The sequence below is a fragment of the Muntiacus reevesi genome, chromosome 14, assembly GCF_963930625.1.
Source record: "Muntiacus reevesi chromosome 14, mMunRee1.1, whole genome shotgun sequence".
NCBI lineage: Eukaryota > Metazoa > Chordata > Mammalia > Artiodactyla > Cervidae > Muntiacus > Muntiacus reevesi.
Window position 1 is genome coordinate 13,302,597 of NC_089262.1, and position 21,796 is coordinate 13,324,392.

Below are 21,796 nucleotides of genomic sequence, written 5' to 3' on the forward strand. Positions count from 1 at the left end.
CCAGACTCAATAATTTTAAGTTAACTTTCTTCAAGTTTATTGATTCTTCTGCCTATTCAGGTCTGCTCTTGAATCCATCTAGTAAAATTTTCAACTCCAGAATTCTTTTTTTTTGTAATAATTCCTATTTTGCTGATAGTCTCATTTTATTTATATATCATTTTCTTTATTTCCTTTAGTTCTTTGTTCATGTTTTCCTTTAACTCTTTGAGCATATATGAGGTAGTTGCTTTAAAGTCTTTGTCAAGTAAATCTAATGCCTTAATTTTTTCAGAGATGGCTTCTGTAGATTTATTTTTCCTTTGATTGAATCATGTTTTCCTGTTTCTCTGGATGCTTTATGATTTTTTTTTAATTGGACTTTTGTAAAAATAGTTACCTCTTCCAGTTTTTACAGACTGAATGTGCAGGGAGAAACCTTTACTAATTAACCCAGCATACATACTTAAGGTCCTAAATCTTTTCATGCTGGGCATCTTTCCTGGGTTTGTATGTGTGTGCTTTTTCCAAATTCCCCCATATCCACAGCTGCTTTTAAATATTTTGGTTTCTGTTAGAGTCTCACCCCTGTTTCTTCCTGGTGCCTTGGCTGTTCTATTTAATTCCTCCATCAGAGATCTCTTACCAAGGGCATCTAGGGTTGGTAGTCTTCTTGCAGTTTTCATAAGCTATGCCTGATACTTCCCACCATTTCCCTTAGTTTGAGATCTCAGCTTCTCTTGAGCTCAAAGTTGGATGACTCAGAAACCAATCTCTCAGGTGGTGTGCAGACAGGCTAGAACATTAAAATTTCACTCTGCTCTGCTCTTTCTGGCTTGTGGGAAGTATATGGAGGCCAATCCACTGCCTCCCCCAAACTGTGATGGGTGGGAAAAGCGCAAATAAGTTTCCATGAAACTTCCTACCATTTAGAATATGACTTTTTCTTGATTGGACATTTGGTTGTTACTGATTTCCAGAGCACCTATAAAGTTATTTTAGTCAGTTTCTAGTTGTTTAATTATTTAATGTTTCCCTGGGGCAATGAGGGCCTGGAATTTCTTAGTCTGCCATCTTGCTGACATTACCATTGTCCCTTTTTTAAAAATATAATGGGAACTTGGACCACAACATGTACCATCTGAGAATTGACCTGTATTCTTGCCAAAGTGAGCTCTCAGTTGGGCTGGAAACTGAAATGGATTAGTGGGACATTGCAACAGTTCATTTGTGGGACATTGCAATTCCTCCTTTGAATTAACATGCGTTCTCACAGGAGCCTCTGTGAATTGGAGTGGTAGAGGCAACCAGTTTCAAGCCTATCTTTGTCAGTAAGGAGATCTTCTTCAAGCTACATCTCTTGGAAGACTGCATATCAGGCTCTGTATTTTCCCAATTAACATCTACCTCAGACTTCCTGCCAAAGATGGAAAGATTAGACAAAGTTGACTGCCATTGTAATTGTCCCCTTGACCTTTTTCTGAACACAGGAAGTAGGACCATCGGTTTAGATTTATGTCAATTTACAAACCAGAGTAGATTATTGCCTACTAAGTGCATGGCCAAGAAATTAACTTTTAATTGAAGTGACCCAGAAAGGGAAGCTGTTTCAGCAGAGACCTTATGCCCCAAGAAATTGGCTTTTAATGACCAATTTCCTTCCATGTCAATTCACTAGAGGCAGTTAAGTTTAGGGATTTTTTTTAAAACCCACCTCTGATGCTTTTATTTACCTATGAGAAAGGACAGACATTAATTTGCTTTTGTGACAGGGAACTGAGAATGCCATAAGTCTGCTAAAGAATGTCAGAAAAGGAAGGAACATTGCGTGTTTTTAACTAATGGAACACCTAAGCAATTAAGCTCTTGACCTTGAAGTTCCCTTATTACAGATTAGCTTCTACTGCTCAGACTTATAAATAACTGTAGACATATAGGCTCATTAGAAATGATATTCACTGATTGCCAGTTTATACATCTTATACTTCTGCTTTTACACAGTTGGTCTCCTCTTTCTTTATATTCATGGATTCTATAAAAACTAACACCTATACAGTAGCCAATTTGAAAACTGATGTTAACTTAAAATTTTTTGTCTCTGAGTTTTCTTTCCGTTTTGTTTTCCTCTAGGATACTCAGTAGGAATGTGTCATCGTGATATAATTGTAGAACTATTTTCTTGTATGATTTAAAGAAATCCTGCTCACTATTTTATAGTTACTACCCATGTTGCGGGCTTACCTTGTGGCTTAGCTGGTAAAAAATGCACCTCCAATGCAGGAGACCTGGGTTTGATACCTGGGTTGGGAAGATCCCCTGGAGAAGGGAAAGTCTACCCACTCCAATATTCTGGCCTGCAGAATCCCATGGACTACAGAGTCCATGGGTTGCAAAGAGTCGGAAATGACTGAGTGACTTTCAGTTTCATCCATGTTGTATATCCATTATCTAATGACTGTTCATGTTTAAGGAAAGAAAGAGGCAGGTTTATTGCATTTGAAACAGTCTAAAATGTATGGGATTATTTAAATTATAATCATGTTCTTATGCTAATCTCCTGTGTGACCAAAAGACAGTAAAGGGGCACACAAATTGGAACAAAGGGGACAGCCTGATAAAAAAAACCATCCATGTTTTAAAAAAAAATTTATTTATTTGGCTGCACTGAGTATTAAGTGCAGCATGTGGCATCTTCAATCTTTGTTGAGGCATGCAAGATCTTTTTAGTTGTGGCATTCGAAATCTTAGTTGCAGCATGTGGGATCTTGTTCCCTGACCAGGAACAAAACCCGGGCTCCCTGCATTAGAAGCATGGAGTCTTAGACACTGGACCATCAGAGAAATCACAAAACAATTGATGTTTAAACGCACTCTTCAAACAAACACCCTTTCTGAAGGAGGTGCTATGTATAAATATATATGGTGGCGATCTTGCTTTAACGATTTTTTAATTGAAATGGCATTTTTTTTCTACTTGCTAAGACTTATTTTCTTAAAAAAGGAGTAGATGGAATAAGGGATAAAAGTACAATGGATAATTTATTTTTAATGAACTTCTAAAACAGAAATTTCCAAATGCTATGTATTAGTCATAGTGAAACATATTATAAATCAGAGTTTTCTTTGGAACTATTTTTTAAAAGCTACTATATGGATAAGGGCTTCCCTCATGGCTCAGTTGGTAAAGAATCTGTCTGCAATTCAGGAGACCTGGGTTTGATCCCTGGGTCGAGAAGATCCCCTGGAGAAGGGAATGGCAACCCACTTCAGTATTTTTGCCTGGAGAATCCCATGAACAAAGGAGCCTGGCAGGCTACAGTCCTTGGGGTCACAAAGAGTTGGACATAACTGAGCGACTAAAGAGAAGAGAGAGATGGATAAAAATAAACACGCTTTTGCATCAGTCACAGCAATAACAACCCAGGATTATAATCAGAAATCTCTTTGTTTGAAAGGAGCCCTGAATACATGCAGATGTTGGCAGATAGAAAGTGTTGGGAGTGTCAGTTTTAGGACAAACCGTATTAACTCCACCCACCTTTTGAAAACTTGTTTTATTTTGATATCCCAAAGAGCAAGCCCTTTTCACTGGTGAGAGCAGTCCACACTGCAATAGCTAAACATGCAGGGAACACATCAGAGTGAGAAAATAAACGCTGATTTCCTTGAAAAATCAGTAAGACTGTCTTTTCCATTTTGTAAAGGGAAGTCAGTGACCTTTAGCAGGGAGTGTTTCCACCCTCGATTGTTAACTACTTCATTATTTTGATCATATTCTAATCTTTCAGGTCCGTAAAAAGCAACACAGGAGAAAAAGAAATCGTGATTCAAAAGTTGGCTAGTGTCTTGAAACCTGGGGACTTCAGAAGACCCACTAGGGGACTGACTGGCACAAATGTACTGGGATAATAAAATATGCACTCCTCTCACCACCTCTCCCCAGGCTGTTTCCTGGGGTTGAGGGATGAGGAAAACGTATAATACTAGTAATCCAAACATGTTTGCTGCCCACCAAAGAAGTCTCCATAACAAGATTCTGTAGCCTTGTTAACTGCCCAAAGTATGTCAGTTAAAGGAACTTTATCATTAACTAATAAACCATCATAGTTTTCTATCAATACTCAGATCCATCTATCCTAAGAATTTTTCCTATTTTTTTTTTTTTTTTTTGAAGATCAATGTTTTGTTCCTTATATTCAGAGAAGCAGTGTAGGAAAAGCAGTGTCCTTTTACAAGCCCTAGGTGAGTTATTTTAAAACAAGAAGGTTATGTGCAGGAAAACCCCCAGTGGGAACTTTACTTGGATGTTGCACGGCCTTTCATCTCTCTCCTCACTGCTCTGTAGGAGGAGAGGTTGCTCGCAGCTCCTGCTGACCCAGCTATGTTCTCAGTCACAGCAATATTTTGATACCTGTGGTTTCCTGGCCACTAGAGGTTGTGTGTTTGGCAGTGGGGAGAGTGAAGGAGCAGGCAGCAGACCAAGGAGTTTTGCTTGAGATGAGGGATTGCAATCTAGGAGTAAAGTCTGAAAAGTCTAGAAGTCCTAGTCCTAGATTTCTGACCTCTTGTCTCTTTAACCTACTGAGCCTCCAGCACTATTAGTAAGAAGCCTATTTTCTGAAGAAAATTCAGACCACAGTGAACCAAGCCCTACAACTCAGTGGGAGAGAATGATGAAGTCAATCATCTTAAAAAAAAAAAAAATGAGTCCAACTCTTTGCAACCCCGTGGTCTGTAGCCCTTTAGGCTCTGTCCATGAGGCTTCTCCAGGAGAGAATATTGGAGTGGGTTGCCATGCCCTCCTCCAGGGGATCTTCCTAACCCAAGGATCGATCCGTGGATTCTGCATAGCCGGCAGATTCTTTACCATCTGAGGCACCAGGGAAGCCCTTCTAAAAAATATTTATTACTAATTAATTAATTAATTAGTCTGCACCAGGTCTTAGTTGCAGCATGCAAACTCTTAGTTGGGGCATGTGGGATCTAGTTCCCCGACCAGGGATCAAACCCAAGCTACCTGGTTTGGGAGTGTGCAGTCTTAGCCAATGGACCACCAGGGAAATCTTGCTAATCATCCTAAATGTATTTAAATAGTAGTAAAAATCAAATGTATTTAAACCAGACTCAATCAATCAAGGCTTTGAAAAGATTGTCCAGTACCTACCTAGTCTAAATGGAAAGACTCTATTTCTGTATCCACCTGTAAAACTCAAACCTATCAGAAGAATATGTTACCAAAATGTAACATCTAATCTTTCATGAACTCACACAAAATAATGCTAGAAGACCACTTCACAGTAAGTTCAGTAATGTCTTCAGTTCTTGTCTATATGTGATTCACTTGGAGTGAGCGTTCTCAATGCTGCAACCCAAGTCAGTTAATAAGTGCCAACTGGAGACAGAAATCCTGCCCAAGAGAAGAGGGGAGAATTCTTAATTATTTCTGGTGACCAGGAAGAATTATGGAAATTAAAGCCTAGAAGGTGAGATGGCCACCTCACAGTAAAATGAGTGACGTCTTGGAAATAAAGAGAGGGGATTGCTCTTTGGTTTCCTTTGTGTAAGATAACTCATATTCCCAGAATATTCAAAACAATGTTATGTACCACTTCAGTAATTTCCAGAAATCACAGCTTCAGTTAGCTATATCCTTTTTATTGAGATTTAGCTGATTTACAGTTTTATATTAGTTTCAGGTGTACTACCTAGTGATTCAAATTTTTATATAGACTATATGTCATTTAAAGTTATTGTAAAATATTGGTTATACTCTTTTTTCTGTATATCACTGTAACTTTTTAATTTAATATATAGTAATTTGAACCTCTTAATCTTAATGTATAATATAGTATTCCATTGTATATATGTACCACATTTACTTTATCCCTTTATTTGTTGATGGATACTTAGATCACTTCCATATCCTAGTTACTGTAAATAATGATGCTATCAACACTGGGGTGGATGTATCTTTTTGAATTAGTGTGTTTTAGGTTTTTCGGATATGCACCCAGGAGTGAAATTTCTGGATCATATGGTAGTTCTTTTTTCAGCTTTTTGGGGAGCCTCCATACAATTTTCCATAGTTCAGTTCAGTTCAGTTGCTCAGTCAGGTCTGACTCTTTGCGACCCCATGGACTGCAGCACACCAGGCCTCCCTGTTCATCACCCAGCTCCCAGAGCTTACTCACACTCATGTCCATTGAGTTGGTGATGCAATCCAACCATCTCATCCTTTGTCGTCCCCTTCTCCTCCTGCCTTCAATCTTTCCCAGCATCAGGGTCTTGAGTCAGTTCTTCGCATTAGGTGGCCAAAGTATTGGAGTTTCAGCTTCACGTTAGTCCTTCCAATGAATATTCAGGACTGATTTTTCTTTAGGATGGACTGGATGGATCTCCTTGCAGTCCAAGGGACTCTCCAGAGTCTTCTCCAACACCACAGTTCAAAAGCATCAATTCTTTGGCACTCAGCTTTCTTTATAGACCAACTCTCACATCCATACATGACTATTGGAAAAACCATAGCTTTGACTAGATGGACTTTGTTTTCAAAGTAATGTCTCTGCTTTTTAATATGCTGTCTAGATTGGTCATAGCTTTTCTTCCAAGGAGCAAGCATGTTTTAATTTCATGGCTGCAGTCACCATCTGCAGCGATTTTGGAGCCCAAGAAAATAAAGTCTCTCACTGGTTCCTTTGTTTCCCCATCTATTTGCCATGAAGTGATGATACCCGATGCCATGATCTTAGTTTTCTGAATGTTGAATTTTAAGCCAATTTTTTCACTCTCCTCTTGCACTTTCATCAAGAGACTCTTCAGTTCTTCTTCCATTTCTGTCATTAAGGGTGGTGTCATCTGCATATCTGAGGTCGTTGATATTTCTCCTGGCAATCTTGATTCCAGTTTGTGCTTCATCCATCCCAATGTTTCTCATGATGTACTCTGCATGTAAGTTAAATTAGCAGGGTGACAATATACAGCCTTAATGTACTCCTTTTCCTATTTGGAACCAGTCTGTTGTTCCATGTCCAGTTCTAACTGTTGCTTCTTGACCTGCATACAGATTTCTCAGGAGGCAGGTAAGGTGGTCTGGTATTCCCATCTCTACAAATTTTCCACAGTATGTTGTGATCCACACAGTCAAAGGCAGAAATAGATGTTGTTTTTACAGTGTTTTTCTTTTGCATTTCTTTTTCTTGGGGATGGTCTTGATCACTGCCTGCTGTACAGTGTCATGAACCTCCATCCATAGTCTTCATGCGCTCTGTCTATCAGATCTAATCCCTTGAATCTATTTGTCACTTCCACTCTATAATTGTAAGGGATTTGACTTAGTTCATACCTGAATGGTCTGGTGGTTTTCTCTACTTTCTTCAATTTAAATTGGCACCAATTCATACCCACCAACAATGTACAAGGGACCCCTTTTCCCAATATCCTCACCAACATGTGTTATTTGCAGACTTTTTGATGACAGACATTCTGACAGGTGTGAGGTGATATCTCATTGATTTGCATTTCTCTAGTAATTAGCAATATTGAGCATCTTTTCGTGTGCCTGATGGCATCTGTGTGTCTTCTTAGGAATAATGTTTATTCAGGTCTTTTGTATGTTTTTTAATTGGGCTGTTTGTCTTTTTGATATTGAGCTGTATGAACTGTTTATATATCTTGGATACTAGCACCTTATAGGTTGTATCAGTGGCAAATATTTTCTCCCATTCAGTAGGTTGTCTTACATTTTGCCAAGCATTTTTTTGCTGTGTAAATGTTTTTAATTTTAATTAGGTTCCATTTGTTTATTTTTTGCTTTTGTTTCCTTTGCCTGAGAAGACAGATGTAAAAAATTATTGCTGTAATTTATGGCAAGGATTGTTCTGCCTATGTTTTCTTCTAGGTGTCTTATAGTTTCTGGTGTCACATGAAAGTCTTTAATCCAATATGAGTTTATTTTTGTATATGATGAGATAAACTGGTCTAACTTTATTCTTTTAAGTGTAGCTATTCAGTTTTCCTGACCCCATTTTTTGAAGAGATTGCCTTTTCTCCATTGTATATTCTTGTCCCATTTATCATAGGTTAATTGATCATAAATGCTTGGGCTTATTTTCTGGGTCTCTATTCTGTTTCATTGATCTATGTGTCTGCTTTGTTGCCTTTACCATACTGTTTTGATAATTGTGGTTTTGTAGTATAGCCTGAAATCAGGGCACATAATTCCTTTGGCTCTGTCCTTCTTAAGATTGCTTTGGCTATTCAGAATCTTTTGTGCTTACTAAAATTCTAAAATTTTAGAATTATTAGTTCCATTTCAGTGAAAAATTTCATTGCTATTTTGATAAGGATTATATTGAATCTGTAAATTTCATCAAATAATATGGTCATTTTATACATTAATTGTTCCAGCCCATGAAAAGGCGATATCTTTCTGTTTGTTGTATCATCTTCACTTTCTTCCATCAGTGTTTGTAGTTTTCTGAGTATAGGTCTTTTACCTCCTTAGTTAAATTTATTCCAATTTATTTTATTTTATTTTTTTTTTGATGTGAAGGTAAATGGAATTATTTCCTTAATTTCCCTTTCTGACAGTTCACTGGTCATGTATGGAAATGCAACAACTTTTTGTATATTAATTTTGTATCTTGAAACTTTACTGAATTTGTTGATGAACTGTAGTAGTTTTTTGTGCAGTACTTAGGATTTTCTGTGTATAATTTCATATCATCTGTAAGTAGTGACAATTACTCCTTCCTTCCTGATTTGGATTCCTTTTCTTTCTTTTTCTTGTCTGATTGCCATGGCAGTTAGGTATCTTTTGGACATATTCAATGTTCTGTTAATTTTACAACCCTGGAAAATCATCCACATAAGAAACTATTTGCTAAGAGGAGCCAGAAGCCCTCTAGATAGTTACACAGCATAAAATGATAAGAAGAATGCATGCAAAGCTGTTTGTTAAGCATGTATTGTTTAGGCTCAGGCAAGTTTGTTGGTTGCAAGATTTTATTTACAAGTCAATTTAAGCTTCTTTCACTGATGAAGAACAATGCTTAATTGTTTATCTTTATTCTTAAAATTTTTATCAATTTTTTAAATGGTCTTTGGTATATAGCACATTATATACCAGGTTCAGTTATTCGTTTGTTCATTCATTCATTCTTTTCCATGTATTCATCAAACATGCCTTTGGAGAGAACAAAGGCCGTTCTATCCCCACTGTTGAGGAGCCTACCATCTAGGAAGTTTGTTGATGAATTATTTACTATAATACATGTGTAAATAACACTAAAAGGATCTGAAATGCACATTTAAGGACAGAAGAATTAGCACAGCAAATCAAGAAGGGAAATAAAAATGTAGATAAATCCTGAAATGTGCGCAAGTAGCTTAGAAGATTTCTGAAGGAAAAAAAAAAAAAAAAAACAAACCCACATACTTATTTTGAATTCTCCAAAGCAAGTGTAGAATGTTTGGTGGATATTCAACTTATGCTTGTTGAATGAATTCCATACAATAAAATGTTAAAAGGCAGCAGACCATAAACTGCTGTCCCATAGGCCTGTTGTTGAGACATATTGAATTCAGAATGTCTTGACAGAAGGTTAAGCGCTATATGATTCTTGTTTCCATCCTCCATCTATTTTCAGTTATTTTCATTACATTACCCACATCTCTCAAGAGTTCAATTCCTTCTACTTTAGTTTCATTGTTCTAGACAGGTTTTTACACATTAGAAAGGCTCAGCAGAATGTTTTTCTAATTCACTGTTTTTCAAGTACAATTAATTTTTGCATTTCCCACAGGTTCAATCTTTAATCTTCTACATTATATGAGTAGAAAAATACAGCGACAGTAGGTAAACGAGGTTTTGAATCTCAAGATTTGGAGCTAAGTTGATGGAGCCCAGAAGGACAAACAAAATCTCTCTTTCCCCCTCTGTCCCCCTCCCTCCCTCTCTCTCTAATAAATGCCAGTAATGCAGTTGAGGAATACTTGTAGGTAGCCCTCAAATTTAAACCAAAACTCAAAGAGTGAGCAAGCTAGGGAATCTATGAATAAGTAAGCAGAGGAAACCAAGCTCTATCATTCTTGGTGGATTTGTTAAATCTGTATGTTTCCTCCAGTCTTGGGCCCAAATTTCTTTTTATTATTTCTCAAAGAGGATTTTTTAAAAATTTATTTTATGAAATTGCTTATTTCCTCAACACTATTCTGTTTGTGACTTGGCAAAAAGATCATCTCTAGTTCTTTAGAGGCAGTTGCTAAAACTCATTTTAAAAAACCACTTAATGGACTTATCCTAGAAGAAGCAACAAATCTTTTTAGGGTACTCAGAATGGCCTTAGGGATTTTATTTATTAAGGTTCTACAGAGTACCTCTCAATCCAAAGGCTTAAATTTAGCTATCTACACAAAAGAAAATCCCTTAAGTAGAGTATTTTTTTGTTGTTGTTGTTAATGTAAAGTGAAGAAAACAGAAGGTGGTCAGTCTTTTTGCTGTGGGATAAATTATAAGGTGGAAGAAAAGTGTTTAAATGGATCAGCTAATAGTCACATAGGAACTGGGTCAACACTGTCAACACAGTCTTAAAGAGCAACGTTCTGAACTCTGAACTTGAAAGTTTGTTAGCGTGCTTTCATTTCTAAGAAGGCTTTTTTTTTTTTTTGCATGACCGTTTATATCTTTCTGCCAATTTCCCTCCTTGCCTTAATGCATGTGAAGCTCATCTGGTCTGCCATACTTTATAGCTACTGACTTAAATGATTGCTTCTTCATTTCCCTAACAAAATTTCTGAAAACTCTGTCCCCTTACTTTCCATTCACTCCCCATCCATGAGAGTCTTATATCTTTCACTTTTCCACCAGCACATTAATTTCTGGAGAAAAAAGCAAACAAAAACCAGAAAGATTTTTTTTTAAATTTTCCTTTTGAGATAGATCTTAATGGCTAAATAGCTTTCAGTTTCAAACAAGGGCCTACCTTCTGACGTCAAGTCCAAAAGAAAATGACTTTGAGTCAGTTTTTTCTTTGCCACAGCACAGCATATTTATCCTTATGACTCAACTTCTGCCCACGGGCCCTCAACCACCCTCCATACCTGACCCTTCCTCTGAGCTCAAGACCCCTGTTTCCACTTTCCTAAGGCAAATATAGACTTTCTTATCCTTTGAGTCCCTTAAACTTAACAAGTTGTAACTCGTCTTTTGAAGACAAAAGGAGAAGAGGGCAGCAGAGGATGAGATGCTTAGAAAGCATCACCGACTCAATGGACATGAATTTGAAGGACAGGGAAGCCTGGAATGCTGCAGTCCATGGGGCTGCAGACAACAACAACCAACTAGGTTTTTTTTAACTCCCTTTTCCCTTCTTTCCTCAAGACTGTGTCTCCTCCTGTATAAACTGCCCCAGAAAATGAAATTGGCTTGCCTCAGTGTCTTCTTTCACACCATCATCCTCCATATTCAACCATCCTCAAATCCTTTGTCAGATCTTCTTCCTAAATAGCTGCTTGATTTTTTTGGCCATTAATCACCTGTCATTAGACCATTGAAGTTGTCTCTTACTTTCTTCTCCAGATCTCATCCAAATAAGTAATAGCTTATTTTTTAATGGAAAAATGATATTACATCCCGATGTATAGTAGCACTATTTACAGTAGCCAAGACATGGAACCAACCTAAATGTCTGTGGAGAGATGAATAGATAAAGAAGATGTGATATATATACATACAATGGAATACTGTGCATAGAAAAGAATGAAATAATGTCATTTGCAGCAACATGGGTGGATCTGGAGATTATCATACCAAGAGAAGTAAGTCAGATGGAGAAAGACAAATATCATATAATATCACTTAAATGTGGAGTCTGAACAAAAATGATCAAGTGAACTTATTATAAAACATAAACAGACTCATATATGCAGAAAACAATCTTATGGGTACCAACGGGGAAAGTGCTGTGCTGTGCTCAGTCACTCAGCCATGTCCAACTCTTTGAGACCCCATGCACTCTGGCCCACCAGGCTCCTCTGTCCATGGTGATTCTCCAGGCAAGAATGCTGGAGTGGGTTGCCATGCCCTTCTCCAGGGGATCCTCCTGACTGAAGCATCAAACTAGGGTCTCCTACTTTGCAGACAGATTCTTTATTGTCTGAGCCACCACGGAAGCCCAAAGAGGAAATTAGGGGGGATAAATTGAGAAGTTGGGATTAACAGATATATACTATTATATATAAAACAGATAAACAACAAAGATCTACTGTATAGCACAGGCAACTTTATTCAGTATCTTTTAATAACTTGTAATGGAAAAAATCTGAAAAAGAATATATATATATGTGTACATATACTATATAACTGAATCAGTTTGCTATACCCCTGGAATATTGTAAATCAAACTATACTTCAATCAAAAGTTTTTTAAAAATAAAAAATATGATATTACTACCTAAAAATATTACAGTGACTTTCAGTCACTCTAAATCCTAAGATAAAATCAAAACTTTAATTTGTCATACAAGAACTTACCAACTCTGGCTCCAGTTTCCTTGGGCAGCTTTATTTTCTACAAGGCCTCCATCTGTACCAAGTGCAACATGTCAGGATCTCTTTTGATCCCCTGACTCTTCCTTCACTTGGAATGACTTCACTTTTCTCAGGCTTATAAAAGAGTACTGGTCTAATAAGAAACCCAGATAGAATGTGTATCTTTCCTTTCAAAGGAATTGATCCCCACCTCTGTTATAGAACCATAGAAGATGCTGCAGAGACCCCATCTATCACCAAAGGAAGCTGAATTTTCAAAAAATCCATCTGAGAGAGATTCCTGGCTCCACCATTTATCTGGTGTGTGACTGTGGTTAAGACATTTATCTTATTTTAAAAATAGATTGCATAATAAACCACCTAATAAATTAGAGAAGAATAAATAGGAAAAAAAAAAGCATGTGAGTTTGTAGATCACAGCATTTTGTACATATGCCTTTGTTTACTGTCCATGAACAAACTTTTTTTGTATGGACTATTCTATTTTTAGGCATATGGTGGTGTTGTAGTTGCTAAGTCATGTCCGACTTTTGGGACCACATGAATTGTAGCCCGCCAGGCTCCTCTGTCCATGGGGTTTCCCAGGCAAGAACACTGGAGTGGTTTGTCATTTCCTTCTCCAGGGGATCTTCCCGACCCAGGGATTGAACCCACGTCTCTTGTGTCTGCCATATTGCAGGTGGATTCTTTACTGCTGAGCCATAAGGGAGCCATGTACAACTGTTTTATTTTTGTGGACTGAGTGGCAAGAAAAATATGTTTATGTCTTCTACTGTATTTTGCTTCTGTCTCTGTTGATCCTACACTTACCTATTGGATTATATGTTCCTGGGGCTGGAGACCATGTCAACCTCATCATTGCATGCCCCATAGTGTCTAGAACATTTAATAAACGTGTTCAATATTTGGTGATTGAATGTGAACCCTATACTAAATCATTAGAATTACTGAATATTAGAACTCCTGCATTTTTCTATACTTCAAGTCAGTAGTTCTCACCCAGTGGTGATTTTTGTCCTCAAAAAGACTTTATGTAAAGACTTTTTCATTGTCCAAACTAGGGGTCTGAAAGAGTGCTTATAGCTTAGTGGACTGAGGCCAGGGATGCTGTTCAATGCACTGTGACAAAGAATTACTCAGTCCAATTGCCAAGAGTGATGAGGTTGAGAAATCTTACTTTAAACCAAAAAGATTATCTACAAGAATAGCTATTTGGGCCAAAATAGGCTTGAGCTACTAATAATAACCAGAAATATGAAATAAATATCAGTTAGGTAATTCCAACATTTCTTCAGAAAAACAACTCTGACATCTTGGGGGATTTCTGAAAGTTTTGCTTTGAGAATTTTTCTAGGATTTTTTTCTTTCTGGTATGAATTTTTATTATCCTCATGGTCCATCTCAACTTACAGTATAAGTTCAATTTGTAATACTTCACTTGCTCTAAAAATTTGGTTTAATATTTCCTAAAAAATGGCAAACAGATCCCAGCTCTGCATATATTTTTAAAAAGTAGTGTCAATGTTTTCAATAGCCAGTGTTTAACTTTGAGAAGAAAAAACATGGAGTAAAGTATTCCCGTGAGTATATTTAATTTTTTATTATTCAAATATGATTTTGCAAGTGAAGAATTAAATGTAAAGGGCAGGCTAAGAATAAAGAAGAAGGGGGAAATACTCTTTATTTTTGCTTAAAACCTCAAATATCCATTTACTACTTCATCAATCTTAGGCAAGTTAGGGTAATGGGAAAGAAGTGTCAGGAAGGTTAGTTTGGGAATCTGAGAAGAAACTGTGGCAAGACTCTTAAACTCGAAAAAGACCTTATTCTCTATTCCCCCGTTTTCTCTCTCACCTTCCTTCTCCGTTGTTACGGGTGTGACACACACTTTACTGGGATTGCACAGTCATGGAATCCAGCAGAGTCCCCGGGAAAGCTAGAGCTGTGACATTTCTGCCATCCTTCTCCTAAGATATTGCCCTGTTGTAGTTTTTGACCCTGGGATCACAGAAAGGGAAGGAATAGGAATTTGTGTTCAATGTCAGGAGGCAAGTATTCACTTAATCTCTCTCAGCTCGACAACAGGCATAATTTTTCTAGTTCTGTTTCTTTTCTTTAAAAAAAAATTTTTTTTCTAGATCTGTTTAAGTTCCAGGATAGGGACTTCCCTGGAGGTCCGGAGGTGAAGACCCCATGCTTCCAAGGCAGGGGGTGCAGTTTCCATCCCTGGTTAGGAAACTAAGATCTCACATGCTGAATGGTTCAGCCAAAAATAACAACGACAACAAAAACCAAAAGCCCATCAACTCCTCAGGGGGTTATATTAATAAACGCAAGTAAATGTATCTATATGCCTTTAATAAAAGGCCTAGAATTGTAAAGGAAAGCAACTATATTTTTTAAAATGAGGAAAATACTAACACTAATACAAATGCTAATACAAATACTTATCCTTCATGAATGAAACTACTGGTTTGAGGATCATGTTTAACTACATATAATGCCTTTTTGAAAGTGAATGCGTCATAAGAATGGTATAAAAATGATTACATAACGAGTTTGGAGGAGGAAATGGCAACCTAAACCAGTATTTTTGCCTGGAAAATCCCATGGACAGAGGAGTTTTATGGGGAACTACAGTCCATGGGGTCACAAAGAGTCAGACACGACTGAATGACTAACACCTTCACTTTTTCAGTGAGCTTAAGGAGATAGACAAAGATCTTTAAAATTTTTAGAAGTCTCCTCTGCTTCTAACAGTATGACACTAAGGGACAGTTTTCCTTCTGAAGGGTCCCGGGAGCTGTTGTGTTAAGCCATCATTCCTGAAGGTAGAGAAAATTGTTTGTGAGGAAAAGTAGATAGAAAATGTGCTAAAGCCCCTTCCTCTTTTTTTTCTTAAAAAATCAGGCTCTAATTACAGATATCTTTTCCAGATTGAACCACACTAATTTAACCAAAAACATGTGTGTGTAACAAAAGAACTCATAAAAGGAGCATTTGAGGTTTCACATGGATTTCTGCAAAAGACAAACACAGTAAAATCACAGAATTGGCTTATGGACGCTCTGCTCCACTAAAGCTATAAAGGTTTTATTGAATCTTTGGGGTTTATAATATCCATTCATCCTTTAAGAGAAACTAAAGGTCTTTATCCATAGAGGAGCTTTCCCCTGCTCACCAGAGAAGCAAATCCTCCCACCTTGAATGGCACAGTTCAGAGCTTTCTGGAACCCAGTGTGACTTGTATTTCTGATCTCCATCCAATCCTGTATCAGATATGCTAAGGAGAGGTGTCAGCCTTGCCACATAGCTTATGACTTGATATTGAGCTCTTAGAACTGGAGTTACTGCAGTATATTTCCAATTAGAAAATGTCCCATTTTGCAACTCTTATCCTGGAAAGATGCCTAATAATGCCAAGAATACTAAATAGACATTTACCAAACACTATAAATTCAATTGACTCTTACTCAAAATAACAGTGCTCATATATGACACCGAGACCACTTATTCACCAGGGCTGACAAACAGAGATGCTATCCAAGACCCCATGGAAAAACCCTTCATGTATGAGTGACGTTGAGAAAAATTATTAAATCAATTGAATTTAATAAACACTTCCCTTACCTTGATGGAACCTAACTACACATCCCTATTACCTTTGTCTCTTCTCACAAACTGTTTAAAGAAATCTTACAAAAGTCAAGCAGACCAATACACTAGACTATGGATCTTAGAGGGCATCAGCTAGCTAAGACAGAGGCAATGTCCATTGTAACATTATACTTCTTGGAAATGATAGTTATTGTCATGATAAATGTCGTGACATCTATAATTGAAGGGAATGGAGGGAGAGAGGTAGATTCTATCTGGAAAATAGTTACCTAATTCTTTTGTGAATTAGAGGAGCCTAGAACATGTGCTTCCCCAGTCTTGAGCAAAATAGCTTCTTATGAAACAAAAAGAGAAGACATTGACTTCTAGAAGAACAAGACTTTTTTTTTTCTTTTCGACTCAAGGTATTTGGAGGTATTCGTTTATTCCTTATCACTGAGATTCTTCTATTGTGGTAACAAAAGTAACTGTGGAAGTATGGTCTCCAGAAATCACTGGATTATCTGACGATATGCATGCCAGTGATTTTGTAGGATATTAGTGTCACTTCTGGGCTAACTACTTTTAGCAAGCACTAATTAAAAAGAAATATCTAGATAAGGTGGCTGGATAATTTGGGATCACAAACATTTTCCCAATATCTATGAAAATAAATTTGTAAAAATATTAACATAACTAAAATGTACTAGTAGAAATCAAAATAGGAAACACACATAACCTTGTGGTAAAAATCTCAAAAAGTGTTAGTCAAGTGTAGTTGAAAGAACTACATGTGATTCGGATAGGTTAGAGCATCGGCTGAACCAACAGCCCTAGCAGTACTGAGGAAAGAATGATAACAGCAAAATCTTTTGAAATTTTATCAGTACAGAAATAACTGTTTTCCTGTAATTAGAGAACTGAATTAGCAGAACAGAAAAAAGCATAGAGGTGCAATGCAGGAAACTTCTCTTTAAATAGAGGGAGAAATAAACTGTAGATTGTAGTGGCATGCAGTATGCAAGGAAAAGTTGATAAAGAAGAGTTTATACAGAAAACTCGTTCCAAATACAATTGATCCTTAAAGGACGCAGGTTTGAATTGTGGATTTTTTTCAATCATAAATACTGAGCACTACTCATTCCCAGTTGGTAGAATCTGTGGATGCAAAGATAGGAGGAACCAGGAACAGGAAGGGCCAACTAGAAGTAATACTGGAATTTTCCACTGCTTGTGGAGGGTTGGTGTTCCTAACCCTTCCCTAAATTGTTTAAGGATCAACTGTAAAAATCTAAATCCTTCAGTTGCCTCAACGGTTTATGTAGCTGGTATCTCCATCTTCTCTCTGACTTCATCTCTTGTTAATTCTTGACAGCACCATCTCTGCACTGTCTATACGTGCTTCCTTACGATCATTGAGTACACCAGGGTAGTCTGCTAAGACTTCCTGATATTTCTATCCCTTCTACTTTATGTGTGGAAGGCTCCTCATCAGATATGCACATGCCTAGATTCTTTATCCTCATAAGGTCCTTGTTTGAATATGACCTTTCCAATAAGGCTTATCCTGCTCATCATGTTAAAATGGTCACATAATGTCCAACTCTTTCTGTACTATTTTCCTGCTTGATTTTCTCCATTGCAATTACTACCTTCGAATATATTATGTAATTTGCTTTTCATTTTAGTTCTATGTGTCTTCCCTACTGGGACTCTCCAGGTGGTGTGGTGGTAAAGAATCTGCCTGCCAATGCAGGAGACACAAGAGATGCGGGTGCAGTCCCTGGGTCAGGAAAATCCCCTGGAGAAGGAACTGGCAACCCATTCCAGTATTTTTGCCTGGAGAATTCCATGAACAGAGGAGTCTGGCGGGCTACAGTCCATCGGGTCACAAAGAGCTGGACCCGACTGAAAAGACAAGCGCACACACATCCTCCCTACTATGTATGTATGTGTGCTGAGAACATGATGTTTTGTTTTTAGGCTTTTTTAAAAACTACTCTGTTTAATTGCTAAGAAAAACCACCAGCACACTGTAGATGATCAATAAATATCTATGAAATGATGCTTGTGGATTATTACATGCAAAAGAAGGTAGAATGCTGTGTTCAGGGAACAAATGGAAATGAATAGGTAAGGCATTAAGGTACCGGGGCTAAACCCCACTGGGGCAGTGCATGCTGGAGCCAGCGTGCACAGTTCACAGAGCCAGCTGTGAGTCTATCTTCTCAGCTCTGTGTTCAGTAACATCATGCAGTAGTTTAAAACCAGTCCTGGGAGCATTTAAACTCCAAAAATTAGCAAATGCAATATATGAGGACTTCCCCCCCACCCCCCAGAGAACTGGTTATCAAACATTTATCCGTATATGACTGTGTAAGCTGCTGCTGCTGCTAAGTCGCTTCAGTCGTATCCGACTCTGTGTGACCCCATAGACGGCAGCTCACCAGGCTCCGCCGCCCCTGGGATTCTCCAGGCAAGAACACTGGAGTGGGTTGCCATTTCCTTCTCCAATGCATGAAAGTGACAAGTGAAAGGGAAGTCACTCAGTCGTGTCTGACTCTTCACGACCCCATGGACTGCAGCCTACCAGGTTCCTCCGTCCATGGGATTTTCCAGGCAAGAGTACTGGAGTGGGGTGCCATTGCCTTCTCCATGACTATGTAAGGGAAACAGTGAAATCTGAAATCAGAGAATTTAAATTTGAACCCACCTCTGCGAGCGTGCCTGCTCGACTGCTTCAGTTGTGTTCAACTCTGTGTGACCCCATGGACTGTAGGCCGCCAGGCTTCTCTGTCCACAGGATTCTCCAGGCAAGAATACAGGAGTGGGTGGCCATGCCCTCCTCCAGGGGATCTTCCCGACTCAAGAGACTGAACCTGTGCCTCTTAAGTCTCTTGCATTGGCAGCTGGGTTCTTTACCAATACGGCCATCTGGGAAACCCCAAATCTACTTCTACTACTTACCAACTCTAATATGGGAAGATCATTTCAGGTTTCCAAATCTTGATTTCCTTCATTTTAAAGTGAGAGGTAGGAAATCTGTCACAACATAGCTTGAGATAAAACACAGGAAAGTGACTGGAGCTCCTGAACCCAATTCACTCAGCTTCTCCCACCGCTCACTGCTCCCCAGGCAGAGATGAGTCCTGCTGTCCCCTCCCCTGGACTGGCTGGGTTGGGGAGTAACAATATTCTTTTGTGACACCTGGTTGATCCAGCTTCTAGTATTTTATTGACGATTTTACTTTCAGTTTAATATTGTAGCTTATGCTTTTCTTATTTAGTCTTAGTGTCAAAAGATTTGCAAATCTCATTAAGTCAGTTGAGCATTCTCTAATATCTTATTTATTGGAGAAGTGTTTTTATAAGATTCAAATTATTCCATCTTAAATATTTGGCAGAACTTGCTTGCTCTGAGGCCTGGTACTATTTTGACAGGTAGATTTCTTACTATGGATTCAATTTCTTTAAAAGTTATAAGGCTACTCAGGTTTCCTTTTTTTCTTGCTTCAGTTTATAGGTTATATTTTCCCAAGAATTTGTACATTTTCACCAGTCAAATGTATAGGCCAAAATACATTTGTAATATTTTCTATTTTTTTAAGCTATACCTTATAGGAGCTATGTACCACTTTTATTTGAACTGTTTATTTGTAATTTCTTTTTTATTGTTGAATCTTACGAGAAATTTGACCATTTTGTTAGTCTTTCAGAGACCCCATGTTGGTTTTACATCTCTACTAAATTTTTATTTACTACTACAAAGATTTCTTCTATCTTTATTATTTTCTTCCTCCTAAACTTCTTATACTCATTTTATTCTTTTTCTAACATTTGCAAGTTGTGAACAGTTCGCTTCTTATGCTGGTCTTTGTTTTTCATTAATAAATATTAACAAAAATTAATTAAATATTAACATTTAAGAATATACCTTTTCCTTAAGAGGTTAGCCCCACCCCACAAGTTTTGTTGTGTCGTGTATTCATTGTTATAGGCTTCCCAGGTGGCTCAATGGTAAAGGATTTCCCTGCTAATGCAGGAGACATGAGACTTGGGTTTGATCCCCAGGTTGGGAGAATCCCCTGGAGGAGGAAATGGCAGCCCACTCCAGTATTCTTGCCTGGAAAATTCCAGGGACAGGGCATCCTGGCAGGCTACAGTTCATGGGTTAACAGAGTCAGACACAGTTGAGTACATACATCAGATCTTGATTTATAGCCAAATACTTAGCAGTTTTCATAATAGTTCCATGTTTGCTTGTGAAACATGTTCATTCTATAGATGTTCTTCAGTTTAAGCTTTTTCTTTTCTTTTTTTGATTGCTATTTTCTTATACTGTTCATTTCTCCTGTATCTGTATTCAGTTTTGTCTGTTTATTAATTACCGAAAGTGAAGTTACTCAGTCATGTACCACTCTTTGTGACGCTATGAACTGTAGCCTGCCAGGCTCCTCTGTCCACGGGATTCTCCAGGCAAGAATACTGGAGGAGGTTGCCAGTTCCTTCTCCAGGGGATCTTCTTGACCCAGAGATTGAACCCAGGTCTCCCACATTACAGGCAGACTCTTTATCGTCTGAGTCACTGGAGAATCTAATTACTGAGAAGTGTGTTAAATTCTCCCACCTTACTGGTGTTAGATTTTTCTTGTGACTCTTTCAATTTTTGTATCAATGTTGAGCTTAAACCAATAACTGCAAACAATAGTATGTGAATGCTTATATCACATATCCATGGTAAACCTTTATCACTAGTAACACTTTGTAGCATGCAGTCTATTTTTTCTGCTACTCATACGGCCATGCTGGTTTCCTTTTGTTTGGTTTTACCTGGTGTATCTTTTCCCTATGCTTTAATTTCAACCTGCCTGAGTCTTAAGGAATTCATTTTGTCTATTGCAACACATACACCAGGATTTTGTTTCTCTCTTTTCCTTCCTTTTCAGTTGATTGATCTTTAAGTTCATTTTTTTCTCTTTATTTTCCTGGAGGTTATACATGATTTTAAAAAAAAAAATCATTTCAGTGGTTATCCTTAAAATAATAACATGATTAATAGATTCAACACAGTCTAAAGTTAATCATTATTTTCTTCCCACATAATGCAGGACCTTAGAACAGTTTAAAACTAATTCTCTCTTAATGTTATCTCTATCCAATGTATCATTTCGATCTTTTTAACTTTCTAGAATCAAATATTACTGTTTGAAACACTTGGTGCTTGTTGACATCTGACATGTGTTTATCACTTTCTTTGCTCTCCCCTCCTTAGCGTATCTCCAATCTCTCTCCTGAGATTATTCCATTTGTTCATGATTTGCTTTTTTTTTCTTTTACTGAAACATATGTTATTGCTTATTCTCTTGTTTTTATTTTTTTATTTTTTGCTTGAAAATATCTTTATTTTGTCTTCATTCTTGAATGATAGTTGAGATATGAGTGGAATTCTTGATTAATGGTTATCTTTCTCACAACTTTTTGAAGATATTAATCCTCTGTGTTCTATCTCCCATTGTCACTATTGAGAAATTTTTTACCCACTGTGAGTAATCTCCCTATTTTCTCGGACTTTTTTTTTCTGTGATTGTCTCTTTTTTTCTGTGAAGAGAAGGAGAGTAGCTTGCTGGAGACAAAGTGTCATGGGAAAGTGTTTTTCTTTTACAGTGATAA